We start from the raw sequence: 22,375 nt of genomic DNA, 5'->3' as shown, positions 1-22,375 counted from the left end.
GTTGAAAATCAACACAAGATCTGAGTGGCTGTTAAATTCTCTGTTTTACAAATAGCAATGGATGGCAGAAGCAGAAGTCAGAAACAGTGTTCGTTCCTTTACAAAGTAGGAAAACGTTCATTTCAAAAGTTTAACATTTTCCTTTAAGAGCTTAAAGCTGGGGTTCCTGGCTGATCTTCTCGTTAGAGACGACTAGCAGCTCCTCTTCAGATTTGTAGTGTTCATTAGTCACTGCACAGTATTAAGCTAAAACCTTTTTCCTTAACTTTTTAATTGGCATTTCTTTGTCAGGGCTTGTTTCAGAATAGCTTTGATAGTTCCTTTCAGGTTGAATTTCCTTTTTATATGTGTTCCAGTCTCTTCAGTCTCCACATTAATGTCTTTTGTATGTTTCATTTTTTTTTCTTCTTAGAATAAGCTTCTTCTGAATGCTTATATTTCCTTTTTTTCTACAAATGCTTTTGTCTCTTCCTCTGTCATCATTTCAACATGATTCCCATTTCCATTCACTTCTGATTCTGCTGCACATTCCTTCTTGTTTTCTCCTTCTCCTTCCTTCTCCTTCTCCTCCTTCTCCTTCTCCTTCTCCTTCTCCTTCTCCTTCTCCTTCTCCTTCTTCTTCTTCTTTTTTCTGTGTTACTAATTTTTGGTATCAAGTTCTTCTACCTGGCCCCTCTTGGGCTTTTTGGATTTCTGATTGTTTGAATCTTCTCAATGGTTTTCTAACATCAGTTCTTTCTTTTATTTTTTCCTGTTTTTCTATCATTCTTCCTTGCATTCTCTTTTGCTCTTCTTCCCCTCTGGTTGTCTGGTTTTTTTTTTCACTGACTCCAGTGGGTGTTGTTTTAAAAATCATAGTGCTTTGATTTCACTTTCAATAGAAATTAAATTCTCTTCTAGCTGTCGCCTAGAACCTATTGGTAGTTAAAGACATGCTTTGGCAATCTGGCAGAACTCTTTGAATATACACTGGGTTTAACCTCTGGGGTGCTGCCTCACACCCATCAGATTTGGCTAATATGACAAGAAAAGGAAAATGATAAATAATGAAGAGGATGTGGGAAAACTTGGACACTACTGAACTGTGGGTGGAGTTGTGAATTGATACAACCATTCTGGAGAGCAATTTGGAACTATGCCTAAAGGGCTATAAAACTGCATACCCTTTGACCCAGCAATACCACTACTAGGTCTGTATCCCAAAGAGATTTTTAAAAAGGGTGGGAGGAAGAACTTATTTGCACAAAAACATTTATAGCAGCTCTTTTTGTGGTGGCTAAGAATTGGGAATCGAGGGGATGTCCGTCAATTGGGGAATTGTTGAACAAGTTGTAGATTATGATTACAATAGAATACTATTGTGCTATAAGAAATGACAAGAGGATAATTTCAGGAAAACCTGGAAAGACTTACATGAATTGAAGAGTGAAGCGAGCAGAACCAGGAGAACATTGTACACGGTAAGAGCAATATTGCATGATGAACAACTATGAATGACTTAGTTATTCTCAGCAATGCAATGATCTAAGATAATTCCAAATGATAAAAAATGTTATCTGCCTCCAGAGAAAGAAATTATGGCATCTGAACACAAACTGAAGCATAATTTTTTTTCTTTTCTTCCTTCCTTCCATCTTTCTTTTTCTTTCTTCCTTGAGTTTTCATCCACAAAATGACTGATATGGAAATGTTTTATGTGATTGCACATGTATAACTTATACCAGATTGCTTATCCTCTCAAAGAGGGGAAAGGGGAGGGAGGGATAGAATTTGGAATTCAAAACTTAAAAAAATGTTAAAAACTATCTTTACATGTATTTGGGGGGAAATAAAGTATTATTAAAAAATTAAATGGCCAGAAGAGAACAAGAACAAATTCAGAAGGAAGCACAAACAAGCAGGATAGTTTTGAAAGTGATGTGTAGAATTTAATATATCATTTTTAAAAAGCAAGAAGCATGAAATGGAGATTTACAGTTTTATATAGAATTCTCCTTTTGAGCTCTCCTGTATGAATAGTTCATTAAATGAAAATGTCATTAAAAAAAGCTAAGAATTTATCATCTCTTCTGCCTTTGGCAGAGAGAGTGCTTAACAGATGTCTGGATAATTGAAATACTCTATCTCCCACCCAACTAAAGCTTTCAGGCCCAGCAGTAGAGCAATCGGGCTCTGGAGTGATATGGTGCTTCTAGCTTCAGTGACAGAGAGATTTAGTCTCAAAAACTAACCAAACAAATAACAACAACAACAACAACTCCCCCTGCCCCAAGATCCAAAGGAATGAAACTTATGGTACCATAAGAGGTACCCTAAATTAAATTAATTTTAATTGTAAATTCATATTAATTTATAGACCCCTGTGGAGCCATTTTACCAACTCTGACTCACATTCATCACCCCAGAGGGCAGCTGCTTACTTACTTACTATTTCTCCCCTCAAGGTAATATAAGTAATCCTGAGGGGTCATAGCTTCTCACACTGTGTCTCCTGAGTCCTCATTGGTATATTTTCCAATCAATCAGTCAGATGAACTCCGTTAGCTTTTATAAAAAGGATTTATAAAGAAAAAGTAGGAAGAATAATTGGTACAAAAACATTTTCCCAAAACTGGGAAGACATTCCCTCCTTGCTCTTAAAAGGATCCTGAGAGAGTGGGTTCAAAATAGCACAAAGGTAGAGAGTAATGCATGGAGAGAACACATTTGTCAAAAAGGTACCTCCCACTTCTGGACCTGGAAGTCCGTTTTCCATTGTATAGAATCCCCATGAAGTTCCCCTTGGTTGTAGCTGTTTCTTGGACTCTGAGGATCCTAGAATCCATTGCTAGCACATCTCTTAGTCATAAGGAGTCAGACTCCCTGAAGTGGCCAGCTTCTTTTGTTGACTGTTTTTTTTTTTTCATCCACCTGCAGGAGCTCCCTCTACCATCCTCTATCTTACTGCAGCAATCACTGCTACTGCTTCTGGTCACTGAGGGGTGTCCCTGAATCTCCCAAACTCACTAGGTCTCCTGGGAACTTATATTTCATGATATTCATTTGTCTAAAATTAGGAAAGATAAGACAAAAGAAATGGAGGTATCATATGCTCATAGACGCATAGTGGCTGGGTAAAAGCAGGGCAGCTGCCCTTTACGAAACAGTCATCCTTACTCAAAGCTGCCAAGGGAAAAATATTAAGAGATCAGCTGGTCAGACCTTTTTTATGTGTACTTACTTCTGGCTCAGGCACTAATGAGTCATTCATTCTTTCAGGTCTAGCCAATTAGAAGTATTTGTATCATTTCATAGTACCAACATTTGAGTCATCATAGCCAAGGACTTGATCCCGAAGTTTCATGTGTTAGATTATAATTAAGCAGTATATATCTGTGATATTCTGTATAACAAATCCATGAAGGGCAAATCTGAGCATTTCCTCTGTCTTATTAATATTCTGGGGGCAGGAAGATATCCCAGTACCTTCTCAGATCACACCACCTACTCATGAATCTTCTAGACAGAAGGAAGAAATATACAAAGAGTTTGGGAAACAGATCAAGAACCTGGCACAGATATATGATCTAATAGTTGGGTGGGAAATGGAGCGTTTCAATTATCCAGACATCTGTTAAGTGCTTTCTCTGCCAAAGGCAGAAGAGATGATAAATTTTTAGCTTTTTTTTAATGATATTTTCATTTTTCAAGAGATAGACGAACCAATAAGGGGAACTGCTATTCCAGTCAAACCTGCCTACAGCTGTTCCTGAGTCTAGATGCTAGTGTCTCTCTCTCTTTTGAAATTATTTTAGTATAAATATTACACAAGATGGGAATAGTCAATGTTGGAGGGGTTGTGGACACACTCGTGCATGAAAACACTATTGCTAAAGCTGTAAATTGGTCCAATCATTCTGGAAAGAATCTAAAATAACTTGGAATTATTCAAATAAAGTGACTAATGTGTCTATTACCTTTGACTGGGACAGTCCCAGGCTAGGAAAGAGGTTAAAAAAGAAAAAGTTTCCATATAAAATATTTGTAATAGCACTTTTTATGGTAGCAAATAACTTGAAACAAAGTAAATGCCCATTGACTGGAGAATGGCTAAACAAGTTGTGGTAAATGAATGTAATTGAATATTGCTGTGCTATAAGAAATGAAGAACTGGATCAATTCAGAGAAACAGGGGAAGACTTATATGAACTGATACACAGTGTAGTAAGCAGAACAAAGAAAACGAAGTACAAAATGATTACAACAATATATATATACATATATATAAAGAAAAAGAAAAAAATAAAGAAAAGCAGCCAAGAAACTGAAACTGAACATTATGTTGAAGGTTGGCCCTGAAGGGGAGAGAAGAAAATAGAGCTTTCTCCCTTCTTTACGTAGGTGGTATAGCATGGGGATTGGAACATTAACTCTACTATCAAACATTTGATTTGTCGGTCTTAGAGTATGAGGATCTCTTTTAATGCTAAAATAAAATAACTATGCACATGAGAGTTCCACTATTAGTACTTATAGATGGAAAAAAATACAGGATAGACAAAGCTACTTTGAATTTAGTCTGTTTTAAATGAATTTGTATTTTACCAATAATGATGGCATCCATATAAATTTGAAAAAAAATAGTAATATATATGTGTGAGGTGTAGGATATAGAAGGCATGATTACTTATTTATGGATCCATAGACCCCTTACAAAAACTTCACAGTCCCCCAAAGGCTCATAGTTCAGGAACCTCTGAACTACATAATAATATAGTTAGCAGAATTCGGAACTTAAAGGCTGAACATATCCAACCATGAGAATTAATGGGTCAGTGTCAGATTTCAAGAAAGTTGTTAGTGGAGTTCTCTAAGGATCTGTCCTTGATCCTATTAATGACTGAGATAAAGGCATAGATGTAATGCTTAATATATTTGCAAAAGTTTGTCTTGCTATCAACAACAATAAAATTTGTAATCAAAAGTCTAGCCTCTGAGATCAAGGGCTCCAGTGATTTTATAACAGTGTAATCTGAATCATAGACTGTGAGAGCAACAAAAGTCTCTAAAGAAGTTGTCTACATCTATTCCCCCTCCCTATCTATAGATAGATATTATAGCTATATTTTCATATAGCTATAATATCTATGTATCTGTATATGGAGAGAGAGAGACAGAGACAGAGAGAGAGAAACTGAGACCCAGAAACATAAACTGTGGTAGGTAGTCAGTGGCAAAAGCAGGGTTCAAACCAGGATCTGTAATTCAAAGCCAGTGGTGACAGGGCCCTTAAAATCTTCCAGTCCAGTCCCTTTCTTTTTACAGATAAAAAACAACAACTGAGGCTCAGAGGTAAAGTGGTTTTCTCAGAGTCAACGCAATAGTGAGGTGAGATTCAAACCCAGATCTTATGCCTCTCAATCCCATATCCTTCTGCTTTGCCATGCTGCCTGCTCCGTCAGACTAACTCATAACTTAGGTGAATGGGTTGTTCAGGAACACCAGCACTTCTGCTGTGAGAGCTTGCCAAGCCCTTTGCAGGGCTGCTCATGCACCTTTGGTGTCCACCTGGCACCCAACTCTCCATTTAACAGATGGGCTAAACCAGGTTGAAGGTAACTGACAAGCCTCTAACCCATTAGTGAATTAGAATGAATTAGGGGAAGGTCTACCCCAAGCATGTGAAGACTTCCTCTGATAAAATGGGCAAAAGACAACCATTTGTTCCAATGGCCATGTAGGTGGCTGCGGCAGGCGCTATGGAGTTTGGTCAGACATCGAAGATGCCAAGATATCCCCTGCATAGAGGGCCAATACCAGTTGTCTTGACTTTTATCTTGCCACTGGACTTAGATGATTGTGGAAGAGAGAGTGAGGATGACTTTGTGCAATTCTGCCTCACTTCAATCCAGTTCATGCATGAATCAAGACATCACCCTGAGATGTTATTGGTTCTCTTTGAAAATGAAGAATGACTCTTTTTGTGGTGGCAAAGAATTGGAAATTGAGAGGATGCCCATCAATTGGGGAATGGCTGAACAAGCTGTGGTATATAATGGAATACTATTCTGCTATAAGAAATGATGAACAGGCTGACTTCAGAAAACCCTGGAAAAATTTCTATGGTCTGATGCTGAGTGAAATGAGCAGAACCAGGAGAACATTGTACACAGTAACAGACACATTGTGCGATGACTAATGTTGATAGACTTAGCCCTTCTCAGCAACACAAGGATCTAAGACATCTCCAAAGACCTCATGGTGGAAAATTCTATCCACATCCAAAGAAAGAACTATGGAGTTTGAATGCAGACTGAAGCATACTATTTGCTATTTTTTTTCTTCTGTTGTGTTTTGTTTCCTCTTTCTCCTGGTTCCTCCTGTTGGTTTTAATTCTTACCTACAACATCACTAATATGAAAATATGTTTAATAGGAATATATATGTATAGCCTATATCAGATTGCATGCCATCTTGGGCAGGGAAGTAAGGGGGAGAAAAGTTTAAAATTCAAAAGCTTGTGGAAGTGGTTGTGATAATTCAAAATAAATTAATTAAAAATTTAAAAAAAAAGAAAATGAAGAATAAACAACAACAACTTAGGACAAGCCAGTTTAGAAGTGTGATAGGGAGAGGGACAGGTGGTTCTCAAACTCCAAAGCTTCTTGTAGCTCTAAGTCTTATGACCCATGATTCTCTTGCCTTTCTCTCTTGGGGAAACTCTATTAATTTGGTATGTACAGCTTTCCTAGGAGATAGGGCCATGTGTTCTAGAAGAAAGTGAATTTACTAGCTGTGTGTCTTTGGGTTGGTCACTTGCACTCCCTGAGGCTCAGTCTCTTCATCTTTAAAATGAGAGGAGCGCTAGATGAACTCTAAGATTCCTTCTGGTTCTAACCATCTATGTGCAAAACAACTGGATTTGGTGTCAGGGGACCTGAATTTGAATCCTGGTTCTGTCATTTGCTGCCTCAGTTCTTTATCCTTTAAATGAGAGGATTATACTGGATAATCTTTGTGATCTCTGGCAGCTCTACATTTACAATCCCCTGATCTGGCTCTAAGCACTATGGAGTAGGCTACCAGACTGAATCCCAGATGGCCCAGGTAAAACCCAAGCGTGGCTAGTTGAAAGGGCCACAGACAGGGTGGAGAACAGCAAATCTCAGACATACTGAGCAGTTGCCAAACCTAACTGGACCAGGGTGGAGAAGCTGTATGCTTGGAACAGGAATCCTGGAGTTTCCTTCTGTTTTATAACAATGTAACGATAACTGATAACATAGTAACATTCATTTCCTGGGGAGACCTCTCAAGCTGAGTAGCTGGATAAAAAGAAAACCACACTTTTCCTATTTTATTCAGGGTATATTTATTTGGAAGGGCTCAGAAAAGTTAAAAATAAAAGGCACTCCTATGGTCTCAGTTGCCTTTGTAAGAAGGTATTAACCGACACACTCCAGTAATGCACTAAACCAGTATGGGGAGACAAAGTAGGAGGGGTGGTAAAAGGGCAGTTACCTTTTTTTTTTTTTAGTTTAAACAGTAAAATTCTTGGTGTACAGTCATATTAATTACCTGAGGAAAATAATAGTAGTAAGCCCTCATTAATCCATATTCTATTAATTTGTAATTTTTGGTAATTGGGGCATCTGAACTTGAATAAAGATTTTACCTTTTCGACTTGCTAAGCAAATCAGATCACAGGTTTAGGAGGTGATAGAAAGTATAATAATAACTGACATTTACATACACTTTAAAATTTGCAAAATACTTCACATACATTATCTCATTTTAACTTCATAACAACCCTTACAACAGGTATTATTAACCACATTTTACATTTAAGGAAATGAAAGTTCAGAGTGGTTGATTTCACAGTTAGTGTCAGACCCAACTTTTCCTGACTCAGGTTCACTGCTTTATTTCCTAAGTCAACAAGCTGCACTTATTTGCTGTCCCCCCTCCCCACTCCTCTCTCCTGGGAGGGGAGGTCCACTGAACTGGTAAGGCAAATCCACCCAAGAAAAACCAAGCAGGTTAGAAAGAAAGTCTCTGTATAACTACGGTGGAATCAGGCTTGAGAGTAGTCACTGTACTTCCTGCAGAGAAATTGAGACCCAGTCTCTAAAAGGAGGTGGGGGGAGACCTGAGACAAAACAATGAGAAACTGAGATTGCCTAAGGCTGCTGCCTCCAAGGCAAACAGTCTTTCCACCTTCGTACCTTACTCCATTTAAAACATACAGACAGCTCAGGCTTCTGTCTAGAACTGGAGTTTTTAACCCTTTTTTTGTGTGTATTGTGGACCCCTTTGGCCATTTGGTAAAGCCTATGGATCCCCTCCTCAGAATAATGTTTTTAAATAATTGAAGGAAATAGAAATTGTTTATATATAACGAACATTAAGGTTTACAAAGTACTTTACAAATATCTCATTTTATCTTCACAACTTCCCGAGAGTGTTAGATGCTATTATTATCCCCAATTTACAGACGAGGAAACAGACTGAGTGATTTGCCTTGATCTGCCCAGAGTTACACAGCTAGTAAGTGTCTAAGGTCAGATCTGAACTCAATCTTTCTGACTCCAGGTCTGGTGCTCTATCCATTCACTGCACCGTGTAGTTGCCCCAAATGTTAAATTTCAATGGGATATTAGTGAAAATAAGGATGTAATTATTTTACCCATAGACCCATTTAACTCTAGGTTAAAAATCCCTTGGTCAGGGGTGGGGCACCTGCAGCCTTGAGGCCACATGTAGCCTTCTAGGTCCTTGAGAGCTGCCTTTTGACGGAGTCCAAGCTTTACAGAACAAATCCTTTTATTAAGGTTCAGACTCACTGGATTGATCTTTTCTCTAAGAGTTCTAGGATATTGAATCACTAAGATTTTCTTTAGGACAAAATCTCTACAACTGCCTCTCTCTCTCTCTCTCTCTCTCTCTCTCTCTCTCTCTCTCTCTCTCTCTCTCTCCCTCTCTCCTCTCAGAAATCAGTAAATGCTATAAATCAGGATTTTTGGTTTTGTTTTGTTGATTGTCCAGACTTAAGAAAGTAATGGAGAAAGTGCTAATCATGCTAATTAAACTTGAAAGTGTATCCTACATTTTTTCCAGAGAGCTGGTTGTTAAATACCTACCAGCAAACTCCTACAAATATCTCTGCTGGGCAAGATATCATGTGTGGTTTCTTTTACTATATATCTTTGAAAATATAGTGGAGGTTTGACACATGCCTAGATGTGCTAAGATTTTCTCATCAAATGGACGTGGGTCTTCGACTTTTTCGTTTGTTCTTTTCCATTCTAGGTATAGGCAATGGAGTTTAATCTGCCCTGGGAGCTTGAGATATGGAGAATTCAGAATTTAGGAATGTAGGTCAGATGTTGCAGACAGCCCAGCATTAATGCTTTGGGGAGCACAGTCCAGGGTCACCAGCCCAATAGAAGCTGCTAACATTGGACATCAACTTGGTGGGACTAATGCTGTAGAGAAACTGAATTAGGCTGTAGGCCTATTCCTTCCCCAACCCCGAACCCCATTGAGGTGGTTCAGGGAGAATTAAGTGCCCAAGGTTCTGGGGAAAATGTATATTTGTTCGTGCTATATCTTTGAAGGAAATAAAACTTTGTTAAAGCTGATGTGATGTTAGGTGATTAAACAGAACTGGGGTGCTAATCACTGGGGCCATAAAATGGGGGAACACAGCTGGTAAGGGCTTGAGCTGCTGGCAGAAGAAAGAGATTTCCCCAACCCCTTCAGGGTACTGGAGAACCCTTGGGGGGTGGGTAGCAGCCGATTAAAATGTAATAGGCCTATCCCTAAGAGAGCAGAGTAACATAAGCATGTTACAAAAGAAGTAACTTCATTTCTTTTGAAAAATTCAGGAATTCAGACATTATACTGCTCCCCCCCACTAGTCTTTCTGAATTAATGAAGGATTATCATAGATATTATAATTTAAAAAAAAACTGAACTTAACAAACACCAAAAAGGAGAATATTTCTATATGCAAAAAAGAACAGAAAAAAGACCATATATGAAACTGTCAATCTTTCTTATGTATACCTTATTAAAAAAAAACCCAAAAAACCAACTATGTAGTAAATTCCACATATAACTTTAAAAGCTTTCCTGCTTGTCTGGTTTTTCCTTCTAAACTTCCTTCTATTCTCTATACATTTTAACTGCTTTGATGACCCTCTTTTCCTTCCTATTTTTTTTTTTTGGAGGGGGAGTGGTGTAGGTGTGTAGGAGCCAGCTTGAACTGGTTTGGGAGAGCTGACAGTTAAATTCATTGTGAATCTCTTCACCTTAGAAATGGACACACTACTATAAATAGGCTTGAATAAATATTTTGTTGATTGTCTAGACTTAAGAAAGTGATGGAGAAAATGTTAATAGCCTAGATTAAATCTAAAAGTATGTTGTGGACCCAGTTAAGGGGGGGCGGCAGGGAGTATAATCTATGGCTAGCTCCTCTCTCTCAAATTCCTCTCACTGAAAAAAAAAGAAAAAGAAAAACACATTCATTGTAACAAACATAGCCAAGCAAAAGAAATCTATATATTTGCCATTTCCAAGAATGTATTGCCTTCTGCACTTTCTATCCAGCACCCCTTCATCGTTTTGTAGGTAGCCTGCTTCATTATGGGTCCTCTGGAATAGTGATTGGTCATTTCAGTGATCAGAGTTCTTAAGTTTTTCCAAGTTGTTTTTCTTTATTATGTTTTTGGTATATAAATTGTTGTTCTGGTTCTGATTATTCCTTAGAAGCTACTATTTTTCAAAAAATCCTTGTTCTTTCTAACTAATTTTTAAAACTTTCTCCCCTACCTATTTTAGTAGCATCTCATGGGTACAATCTTTAATACTACAGTTCCATCTCAAGGGATGACTGAACTCCTATCTACCTCCTACTCTTTCCTAACAGATGGAAACTTATGCCTGCTGCTGCTACTGTTGCTGTAATGCTTTTCATTCTGGGGAGAAGGCCCCCAAGCTCTCTGGCAACCACTGACTTGTAACAAATGCATTGTAAAAGGTGCTGATTATGGGAAAAAGTGACTAAGGCAGTCTAGGCCTTAAAAAAAAAAGGCAAGAAAGAATCCTTAATATTTTACCAATGAGGGTTTATTCTGTGCCTGTTTGTTTCCACATAGAGAAATGGAAATGAATAACTTACTTATTGACTTAATGAGGTGAGGTCTCAGTTCTAACCAGACTGCTCGTCATTTTATATTTGTGTGTCTGTTCCAGGATAACTTTCAAAGGAGTTGACTGGTTTTGACCATATTTGGCACCATAATGAAGGGTGGTTTGAGTTGGATATAGGGCACAGTCTGCCATGTTGGCACAAAATGGTAGCCCAGAGAACAATTTCAAATGGATATATCCTGTAATTTTACATAAAGTCACTTCAAGCAGATGTCAATGAATTGTGGTAGCTAGATGGGGGAAGGTTTCTCTAAATGTCCTTTTCTGATGCTTCATCAAGGCATGGAGGTTGTCCTAAGTTCCTGAAGGCTTCATGAGCAGAGGACAGGATCTGGCAGGTTTTCCCATTCTGGAAAGAACAGTTCAAGTCCAGTCCTAGCAATAAACTATGTCTGCTTTCTGAGGACCAGTCTAGAAAGTAAAGTGTATCACCAGTCAACTGTACACATGGTAATGAATTCTTTACCTCTGGAAACCATGAAAGAGGAAAATACAAAATGACCTTTGGTGGTAGGTTGTCCGTTTGTGTTTCAGCAGGGACGGTGACAGAATAATAGAACAGGGATTCTTGACCCTAGCATCAGGGCTGTGCTGGAGCCAGCTTAAAGGAGAATCAACTGTTAAACTTTCATTGTGGGCATTACACCTTGGAAATGAGCCAATGCTATAAATCAGAGCTTGATTTATTATTTTGCTGATTATCTAGATTTAGTAATGCACGTTAAGCTTAAAAGTGTGTCCTGTGTAAATTTTTTTCTCTCAGAGAACTGGTTGTTAACAGTTACCAGCACACAACTGCCCAGAATTACTGAACTTGTGTATACACACACATACATACTCACACAACTGTATTTCAATAAAATTGTTTTCCTTTATAATCCAATCGAGTTATTTTTAATACATTTAAACACATTATTCTGAGAAAGGTTCCAGAGGCTTCACCAGACTGAGTGGAGACAGAAAGAAAGGTTAAGAACCCCTGGGGTAGAGTATGCTAAGAATCCCATAATTTTAGACCATCTATAAACATTGAGGCATTAGTACGATAAACATGAGTTTATCCAAATGAGTGGACATATTACTGAAGAGATTAGATCACATAAATCTAGACCTTTTCCCTATGAGTGAAGCCAAGAAGAGAAGCAATGTAAAGGGCATCAATGGAGAAATGTATAATTGGATTACTCATATCTCAAGAGCATGAGTTCCATTAGTACTCAAAGAATATTAAGGGACAACGAAGAAGATCCCCAGCATGTTGAGTAAAGCCCCTTGTCATGGGAGAATAGGGATGCTAAGCTCCTAGGGTGGGAAGACATGGATTGTATCAGCGTTGTTAGAGGAAGTATTCCCATTAATAAGATCATGGAGTCTTTGGTATATAAGAAGCAGGGAGGACAGATATCTAATCACACTAAGAGCAAGCATTGCTGTGGTCAAAAGCAGAGCAGGCTGGTTATTATCTGATGTAGTCCTGGGACTTAAGTTTGTGATTCCTATTGAAGTGGAAATACTGATAGAAGGAGATGACCTTTCAAAATACTATCAGTTATTTTCACCTTCATTAAAATATGTATGTGTGATGTATAGAGATAACATACATAACAACATAAACCCAGGGGAAATGTGGAGGGAGAATTTGTCTTTGTTTTATGCCTTAGGGCAGGTGGCTCTGGAAATATGACCTGATTTAACACGGGCAATTCAAATTGAGTATGTACCCTTTTCTTTTCCTTTTTTTTTTCTTTCATTAAATGTCCTTTATAAACCCACTTTCATATTTTTAACATAAACTTATCACCTGGGTTAAATAACTACCATTGTAATTGTGTGTAGCAGGGTGGAGAGCAGGGTAGGACATACTTATCTTGGCAGCATTACCAATGCTGAGTGCACATTGAGTTCTGAGTGGGGGCTCAATAGGAAGAAAATGCATTTGTTTTTCATATCTGAGAAGTAGAAGGAAAAAAAAGATTTAAGTTTAAGGTTGCAGAATGAGATGGAGGTAATAGAGAAGACAAGGCTATAGGGATGCCCTTTGCCTATGATCATGAGCTACTAGTGGGGCTTTGATCAGTTGTTCATCCCCCAGTTCCTTCCATGCCAGCTTATGGTCTAGTTGGTAGCTATAGGATCCTAAGATCCTGTATGCTGGAAAGGACTCAAGCTCAGAGAAGTAAGTGACTTATAGCACTTATAACATTATACAGCTAATAAGTGATAGAGTTGGGATTCATACTCAGGAGCACTTGCTCCAAATCCACTGTTATTTCCATTTAATCTTCATGCTTCATTCTGCCCTTTCGGATGTTGTTGTCAGTCAGTTGTTTTTCATTCATGTCATAGGGTCTTTGTAACCCCATTTAGGGTTTTCTTGGCAAACACACATGAGCAGTTTGCCATTTCCTTCTCCAGCTCATTTTACAGATGAGGAAACTGAGGCAAACAGGGTGAAGTGACTTACCCAGGGTCACCCAGCTAGTAAGTGTCTGATGCCAGATTTTAACTCAGGAAGATGAGTCTCCTGACTCCAGGCCTGGCAGTCTATCCACTGTGCCACCTAGCTACCCTTGTCTCTCTGATGCCCTATCTAGAAAAAAGACTAATTCCCCAGAACCATCCTTCACATAGCTGCCCAAATCATATTCCTAACATCTGAACATGTTACTTAAAAAAATCTTCAGTGGCTCCCTATTATTTCTAGGATCAGTGACAAATTCCTTAGACTGGCTTTTAAGTTTCTCCACAATTAGGCTCCAACCTGCTTTTCCAGCCTTATTTCTTATCATTCTTCTCTCACTCTTAACTTGTGATCAAACTAGTTTTCTAACTACCCAAACCCAAACGATTTGGAGGATAGTGGTTCCATCAACAGAAAAGGGAAAGTTAGGAGGAGGGGAAGGTTTGAGGTGGGGATGAGAGGAGAGGAGATTTCATGAGTTTGGATATGTTGAAACATTGACAATGCATCCAGGGCAGGTGCCTAGCAAATAGATGGGGATAAAGGAGTGGAACTGGGGTGAGAAATTTTATATAGACAGATATATAGTTTTCTTGATAGCTGTCTAGGTAGAGGGATAGTCAGTTACACACACACATATACACATACATGAGTACGTGTATATATCTTGGATACATAGAGTTCCATGAGAGTAAACGAGATCACTAAGAGAAAGAGTGCAGAGAAAATAGAGAAGAAAGCATAGCAAAAAGCTTTGGGGAACAACCACCCTTGGGAATTGGAAAGAGGAGGATGAACTAGGGAAGAAGACATAAATCATCTAGTTTCTAGAAATATGTTTTAAGTATGAGAAAACTGAGACCCAAAGAAATTAATGGACTTGCTGGAGGTCAGACTGATTTGGGACCAACCCCTACTCAGTTCTAGTCTTTTGTCTAATCTTCCTTCCACTATTTTCTCACTGTTTCCCCTCTTTGTTTTCACCTCCCTCTCCTGCTTCCATGTTCTTCTCATTGTTCTTTCCTTTTCCTTTTCCTCCTCCTCCTCCTTCTTCCTCTTCTTCTTTCTTCCCCTTTTCCTATACCTCAGTGCTAAAGCTACTAGCCTCTTGTCTTCCTTTCCACCACCACCCTTGAGACTCAAGAAGTAGTTAGTCAATGAGTCAATAAACATTTATTAAGCACCGACTGTGCCAGGTACTGTGCAAGGAAGGCAAAAAGATGGTCCCTGTTCTCAAGGAACTCACAGTCTAATGGTTGAAAACATGCAAACAACTAAGCACAAAATGTATAACAGAATGAATTGAAGATAATCAACAGAGGGAAGAGGACTAGAATGAAGGCAGGGACTAGAATTCAGAGAGGTTAGGGAACTCTTATAAACCATAACTCTACCAGAGACTGGAGACAAGTGAAAGCTACTAAAAATCTTTTTGTACCTTTAAGACCTTTTCCTATTTCTTTGACTTCTTTGGGGTATTTGGTCTAGCATTGGTATACATAAACCAGGGAGAATCAACATTGAAAAGAGAAACAAAACAAAACAAACTGTAGACCTAATATCTCTAATGAATATTGATATAAAAAAACTTTAAACAAAATATTAGCAAAGAGACTAAAACAACATACAACAAAAATTATAGATTATGATCAGATTGGATTTATACCAGGAATGTGTGACTGGTTTAATATTAAAAAAATACACTTAAATAACCATATTAATTGCTGTTGTTCAGTTGTTTTTCAGTCAAGTCTAACTATTAGTGACCCCATTTGGGGTTTTCTTGGTAAAGATACTGAAGTGACTTACCGTTTCCTTATCCAGCTCATTTTACAGATGAAGAAACTGAGGCAAACAGAGTGAAGTGACTTGCCCACAATCACACAGCTAGTAAGTGTCTGAGGCTGGATTTGAACACAGGAAGATGGAGTTTTCCTGACTCTAGGCCTACCACTCTATCCACCTAGCTGCTCCAACCACATTAGTAGAAAAATAAAAATAATATGACTATCAATAGATGGAGAAAAAGTTTTTTTTTCAAAATACAACACCAATTTCTGATCATCAGTCAGCCAGCTTAATTAACATTTATTAATGTTAACATTAATTAACATTTATGATGTGCCAAGTTTGATATTAAGCATTGGATATATAAAGAAAGGCAAAAAACAGTCCCTGTTCTCAAGGAGTTGAGTTTAGTGGGGAAGACATAGCCCTGGGCAAGTCACTTAACCCCTATTTGCCTCAGTTTTCTCATCTGTAACATGGGGATAATAATAGTATCTATCTCCCAGAGTTGTGGGAATCAAATGAGAGTTACAATTGTAAAGCACTTGGCATAGTGCCTGGCACATAGTAAGTTCTATGTAAATGGTAGCCACTCCTGCTAGTTGCTACTACTACATATATATATAGGATAAATTAGGGATAGCCTCAGAAGGAAGGTACTAAGATTAAGGAAGACTGGGAAAGCCTTCTTATAGAAGATAGGACTTAGTTGAAACTTGGAGGAGGCCAAGAAATCTAGGTGGTAAAAATGACGAGGGGAAATTTCAGGCAAGGTGGACTGTTGTTGATTCTGAGGAAATGTTTTGGGTGAGGAAAAGCATAGAGGCCTGTGCCATTGGATCACAGAGTACATGAAATGAAATAAGGTGTTAGAAGACTGGAAATATAGAAAGGAGCCAGGTTTGAAGGACTTTAAAAATCAAACAGAAGATTTTATATTTGATCCTGGAGGTAATTAAAAAAAAATCACTGGAGTTTATTGAACAAGGATGGGAGTAGAGAGTGATATCATCAGATCTGCCTTAAAAAAAAAAAACACTAGAAAATATAAGATTATATAAGAATAAATAAATCTTTCCTTAAAATGATAAATAGAATATATGTAAAAACCAAGAACTACTATTATTTGTTAACAGAGATAAACTAGAATCATTTCTCATAAAATCAGCGGTGAAACAAGGGTGTCCATAGTTACCACTTCTATTTGACATAGTAGTGTAAATGCTGACTGTAGCAATAAGAAAAAGAAATTAGGGAATAAGCATAGGTAAAGAAGAAACAAAATTATTACTTACTGAAGATGATATAATGATATACTTAAAGAACCCGAGTCAACTAAAATATTAACTAAAATAAGAAGTTCAGCAAACTTGCATGATATAAAATAATGCACATAAGTCATCAACATTTCCATACAATATCAATAAAATTCAGCAAGAAGAGCTATAAAGAGAAGTTTCATTTAAAATTACTATAAAATGGACACAATACTCAGGAGTCTACCTGCCAAGATATACACAAGAATTATACAAATACAACTACAAACCGCTATTAACAGAAATAGAGATAGATCTAAATAATAGGGAAAATACTAATTATTCATGGGTAAAATTAGCCAATATGAGAAAAATGACAATGCTGCCTAAATTAATTTCTTTATTCAATGCCATACCAGTCAAGCCACCAAAGGATTACTTTATGGGAATTAAAAAATAATAAAATACACATGAAGGCAAAAAAAATCAAGAAACTCAAGGGAAATAATGAAAAGGAAGACCAAAGAAGGCCATGCAGTACCAGATCTCAAACTATTCTGCTGTTGTTCAGTCATATCCTATTCTTCATGACCCCATTTGGGTTCTTGGCAAAGATACTGGAGATGAGAAAACTAAAGCAAATAGAGTTAAGTGACTTGCCCAGGGTCATACAACTAGTAAGTGTCTGAGGCCATATTGGAACTCACGAAGATGAGTCTTGCTGGCACCAAGCCCAGTGCTCTCTATCCTCTGCACCACCTATCTGCCCACAAACTATATGACAGAACAGTAATTATCAATTTGACAAAAACTGAGGTATTGGAGTTTTCTTCAGTGGATTGCAATTCCCTTGCCATGTCCTTGTGGGCACTTGCAGCTGAGAGTTCACCACTAAAGGACCAGTTACTGCCAATCGTATTTTAGTGAAACATTCTCAATGTACTTTACTTCTGGTCAGTTAAGCACTGATAGAGATTTTTAAGGAAAGGACTTGAATTTCTACCTAAAGTTGGGTACTATTAAAATTCTATTTGCCCCCTGCTTTTTCAACAGAAACCCTGGGAACAATCTCCTCATCTCATGAATTTTGAGGAAATTGCAATAAGACATTTGGAATTTGAAGCGTTGTATTTTTGCTTCTAGCTGCACAAAGCTAGTATTTTCCCTTATCTAATCTTTATCTTAGATATAGCCCAGAGACAAGAAGTTCTTCATCTTTGATCTGAATAAAAAATTATTTTATTTCATCCAAAGTTAAATAGGAGAAAGGAAAGTACATATCTATGCATTATTTTGCTCACTAGACATCAATGCCAATGTATCACAAATGTAGGATGGCTCTTGATGGGATTAACAGTAAATGCAGAGTACAAGTTATTTATAAATTGATTTACTCTTTCTGTTTGACTGCCAAGTCTAACTTGAATGGTTCTAAAAGTATGGCAGTCCTGTGAATGGAGATGTTGGGCATTGCACAATATTCATTTATTCAACAAATGATTATTAAGCACTTGCTATATCCCAGGCAGCTAGGTGGTGTGGTAGATAGAGCACTGGACCTGGCATCTGGAAGATCTGACTTCAGATCTGACCTCAGACATTTACTAGCTGTGTGACCTTGGGCAAGTCACTTAATCTCTGTTTGCCCCAGTTCCTCTTCAGTAAAATGAGGATGCACCGGAGAAGGAAACGGCAAATTACTCCAGTATCTTTGCCAAGAAAATCCCCTGGACGAAGTCAGACACAACTGAATGACTGAAGAGGAACAATATTCTAGGCACTGCTCTATGTGCTTAAGATACAAAGACAAAAATGAAAGTCCTCTCTCTTTTTTTTTTTGTAGGCAATGGGGTTGAAGTGACTTACCCAAGGTCACACAGCTAGTAAATATCAAGTGTCTGAGGCCACATTTGAACTCAAGTCCTCCTGACTCCAGGGCTGGTGCTCTATCCACTGTGCCACCTAGCTTCCCCGATAGTTCTCATCCTCATAAAGCTTACACTCTAATGAGGAAAATGATAGGAATATAAATAAATAAAAATATATGCCAGGTAAATGAGAGGCAGCGTGATGTGGTGCAGTAGTGTCACACTCAAATAGGAAAGGGCTGCTAAACCGTAAATGAGAATTTCTGCTGCCCCCATGTTGACTTAGAAAACCAAAATTAATGTTGTGGAGTCGTCGGACTCTTCGTGACCTCATATGGGATTTTCTTGGTAAAGATACTGGAGTGGTTTGCCATTTCCTTCTTCAGCTCATTTTACAGATGAGGAAACTGGAGCAAACAGAGTTAAATGACTCAGCCAGGGTCACACAGCTAGTGGCTGAGGCCAGATTTGAACTTAGGAAGAAAGGTCTACCCTGACTCCAGGCCCAGCACTCTCACAACTGCACCACCTAGCTGCCACTAAGACTTTCATTTGCAAGGCAGGTACAGGTTTACATTAGTAGAGGAAATTCCTTAGCATGGGCTTCCTGCTCCTATACTTTCTGGTTGGGGAGGAGGGAAAGGGAAAAGAAGGGAGGTCACCAGCAGCTGAAGTCATCCGAATAGATCTTGGGTAGGAGGTTGTTAGGTATGCTGAGGCAAAAGTGAGGAAGAGGTACATCCTAGGCACGGAGATCAACCAGTGCAAAGGCAAAGAATTGGGAGACACAATGTTTAGGGGGAGCAAGTTTAGCTGGAATGTAGAATATATGAAGGACAGTTATGTCCAACAAAGCTGAGAAGGTGACAGGAGATGGTTTAGGAAGAATTTTAAATACCAAAAGGAGGAGTTTCTATTTCATGTCTGAAACAATTGAGAGCCGCTGGAGCTTTATAAGGAGAGGAGAGACACGGTCAGACCTGCCCTTTAGGAATATTACTTTGGCAGCTACATGGAGGATGGATTAGAGTGGGGAGAATAGTTAGGAAGTGATTGCAATAGTCCAAGAGAGAGGTGAACTAGATTGGTGGCAGCTAGGTGGTGCAGTGGATGGAATGCTGGGTCCAGAGTCAGGAAGACCTGACTTCAAACTGACCTCAGACACTAACTAGGTGTGTGACCCTGGGTAAGTCATTTAACCACTGTCTGCCTTAGCTTCTTCATCTGTAAAATGAAGTTAATAATAGCATCTACCTCCTAGGGTTTTGTGAGGGTCAAATGAGATCATATTTGAAAAAAAAATGTGCTTAGCACAGTGTCTGGCCCATAGTAGGTGCTATATAAATTCTTATTCCCTTCCCCTTCTCCTCCTTCCGTCTTCCTTTCTGTGTAAATGTGAGAGATTTTATGAAGCTAGCATTGACAAAATGTGGCAACTGATTGCATATGGTAGGGGGTAGGGAATGGAGAGAGAAGAGAGAGAAGAGTAAGGCTCTCAGGCTGTGAACACAGGTATATGATAGTGATAGGACAGGAAGGATTGTAGTAATTTCGTTAGCAATAAGGAAATTAGGAAGAGGGAAGAAATTGTGGGGAGAGATACTGTCTCAATGGACATGTTAAATTTTATATGCCCTGTAGGAAATTTGATTAGAAATGTCCAGTAGGCAGTTGGTGATGAAGGAATGAAGCTCAAGAAAAAAGACTTGAGCTGGACCACAACTGAGGAGCTCTTGGAAAGAGAGTATAAAAAGAGAGAGGAGAAGACAGCCCAGGACAGAGCCCTTGGGTACATTCACATGTTGGGAGTAGGACATGGATGATGATTTAGCCAAGTAACCAGAGTTGGAGGAAAACCAAGTAGGAAAAATGCCACCAAAAACCCAGAGAGTGGAGAATATCCATGAGGCAGGGATGGTCATCAACGTCAACTGTGCTGTAGAAATGTAAAGGAGGATGAGGGCTGAGACGAGGTCATTAGATCTGGCAATCAAATGATCACAGTTAAGAAATCATTGGTAACTTTGGAGAGAGCAGATTCAGATGAGTGATGACTTCAGAAGTCAGACTTCAATAGATTGAGAAGTGCTGAGTGGAGACAAAGTGGAGGCACTGGGTATAGGAACGAGATATATAGGACAGTACTGTCAAGTAAAGGTTGTTTAAAGGTGGGGAAGACCTGGGCACATTTTAAGGCAGCAGGAAAGGAGCTAGTAAATAGGGAAAGACTGAAAATTAGAGAGAAAGAGGAGGTGATTGTGGGGGCAAGCTACAGGAAGGAACAGGAGTGATGGGATCAAAGGCACAAATAGAAAGATTGACCCTGGCAAGGAAAAGGGATACCTCTTCTTCCAAGACTCAAGCAAAGGAGCAGAGAGGGGGAGGTGATATTGAGGTGATTCAAAGTGTAGAATTTGAAACCATCTATTAAGTTAAAAAGAGATTGCAATATGCCATGTGGAGGAAGTACTCAGATATGCAGAGTGAAATTACAGCTCCTTGAAGAATTCAAGTCAGAGTCCCAAGGGACCCAATTAGCAGCTGGGGAGTAACTAATTAACCTAAGAGAAGAGGCTTGATTTCAAGGGCTTTATCTATTCTATTAATGAGAATCGGTAAAACACACGTATCTTCAAAGTTTGAAAAATACTTTCTTCACAATAACTGTGAGGTAGGTAATGCAAATGCTAACTCTGTTTTACAGAAGAGGAAATTGAGGCTCTGAGATGCTAAGTGATTTCCCCATAGTCACAGAGCTTGGAGGTTTTAAAGGTGGGTTACCTGACTCCCAAGCTCGTGTGCTACCCAATTATGTCTCTAAAATGTCTTTTTTTTTTTTCATGAAGTTTGAAAAAAACCACTTAGGTTTAATTTTCACCATCCTCCTATTTTAGTGTTCTTTCTTTTGAACTACTTGAAACTTCGCTTCACGTTTTCCCCTAATTAAGACTGGTGTGCATGGGAAGACGGGGATGGGAGAAGAAAAAGAGAATGAAGAAGGGGAGAGAGGAACTAACTGGGATGATGAAGAAGGAGGTTGAAGATGGAATATGAAGAGACTGAAGGAGGAGGGGATTTTAGAGTAGACCATAAAGCAGAAGGAATATATTTAATTTTTTTTAAAGACAGAAATAAGTAAGTGAAATATGTCTAAGTGGGCGAGAATGGAGATATGAAGATGAGGAAGCTCAGGAGAGAACTGGAGGATGGCAGAATAGCAAAGGGAGAGTCCGAAAAGGCTGAATCCGGAAATGAGGAGTAGAGATGGGAAAAGGGAAAGTACAAAGCTGAAGAGAGAAGGAAAAAGCCAAAAAAAAAAAAAAAAAAAAAGGCAAGGATGGAACGAAGGGAAGAAACCAAGAGATCGGACCCGGGGAGGGCAAAGGGGAACGAAGAGGCAAGTCAGTGACTTAAGTAGGAGGGATTGCAAACACAGTCTAGAGCGCAGACCTGAAGAAAGGAAGACTGGCAACCCAGGCTGGAAGAAGAATCGGGGAGGACGGGGGCGTAGGGGGTCGAGGCAGTGCGGGGAGCAGGCCCGAGGGGCTGGATGGGTACAGGAGATGGATAAGGGACATTAGGAGGGATGCGGACTGAGGAGGACAAGAGCCTGGAGGATGGGGTGGGAATGCAAGAGAGGAAGTGCAGAAAGGTGAGTGGGGGCGCAAGGAGGCGGGAGGACGAGGATGAGGGAGGCGGGCCTGGGGCCGCGTAGGCTAGGCGGGCGGGAGGTGGGGAGAGAGGCCCGGAGGAGGGGCGGGCGGTGCAGAGCACAGCGCAGCGCCGCGCAGCGCAGCTTGGCCCGC

General features: G+C 39.1%; 1 pseudogene; it reads right to left on the bottom strand.

Annotated features, from left to right (window-relative positions):
- Positions 1 to 117: 117 nt before the first annotated feature.
- Positions 118 to 22,147, bottom strand: LOC114047518 (annotated as a pseudogene).
- Positions 22,148 to 22,375: the final 228 nt, after the last annotated feature.

Source organism: Vombatus ursinus, unplaced genomic scaffold (assembly GCF_900497805.2).
Source record: "Vombatus ursinus unplaced genomic scaffold, bare-nosed wombat genome assembly UNPS02014789.1, whole genome shotgun sequence".
In the NCBI taxonomy this organism is placed as follows: Eukaryota; Metazoa; Chordata; class Mammalia; order Diprotodontia; family Vombatidae; genus Vombatus; species Vombatus ursinus.
The sequence above is the reverse complement of the archived record's forward strand: the minus strand, read 5'-3'. Positions and strand labels throughout refer to the sequence as shown.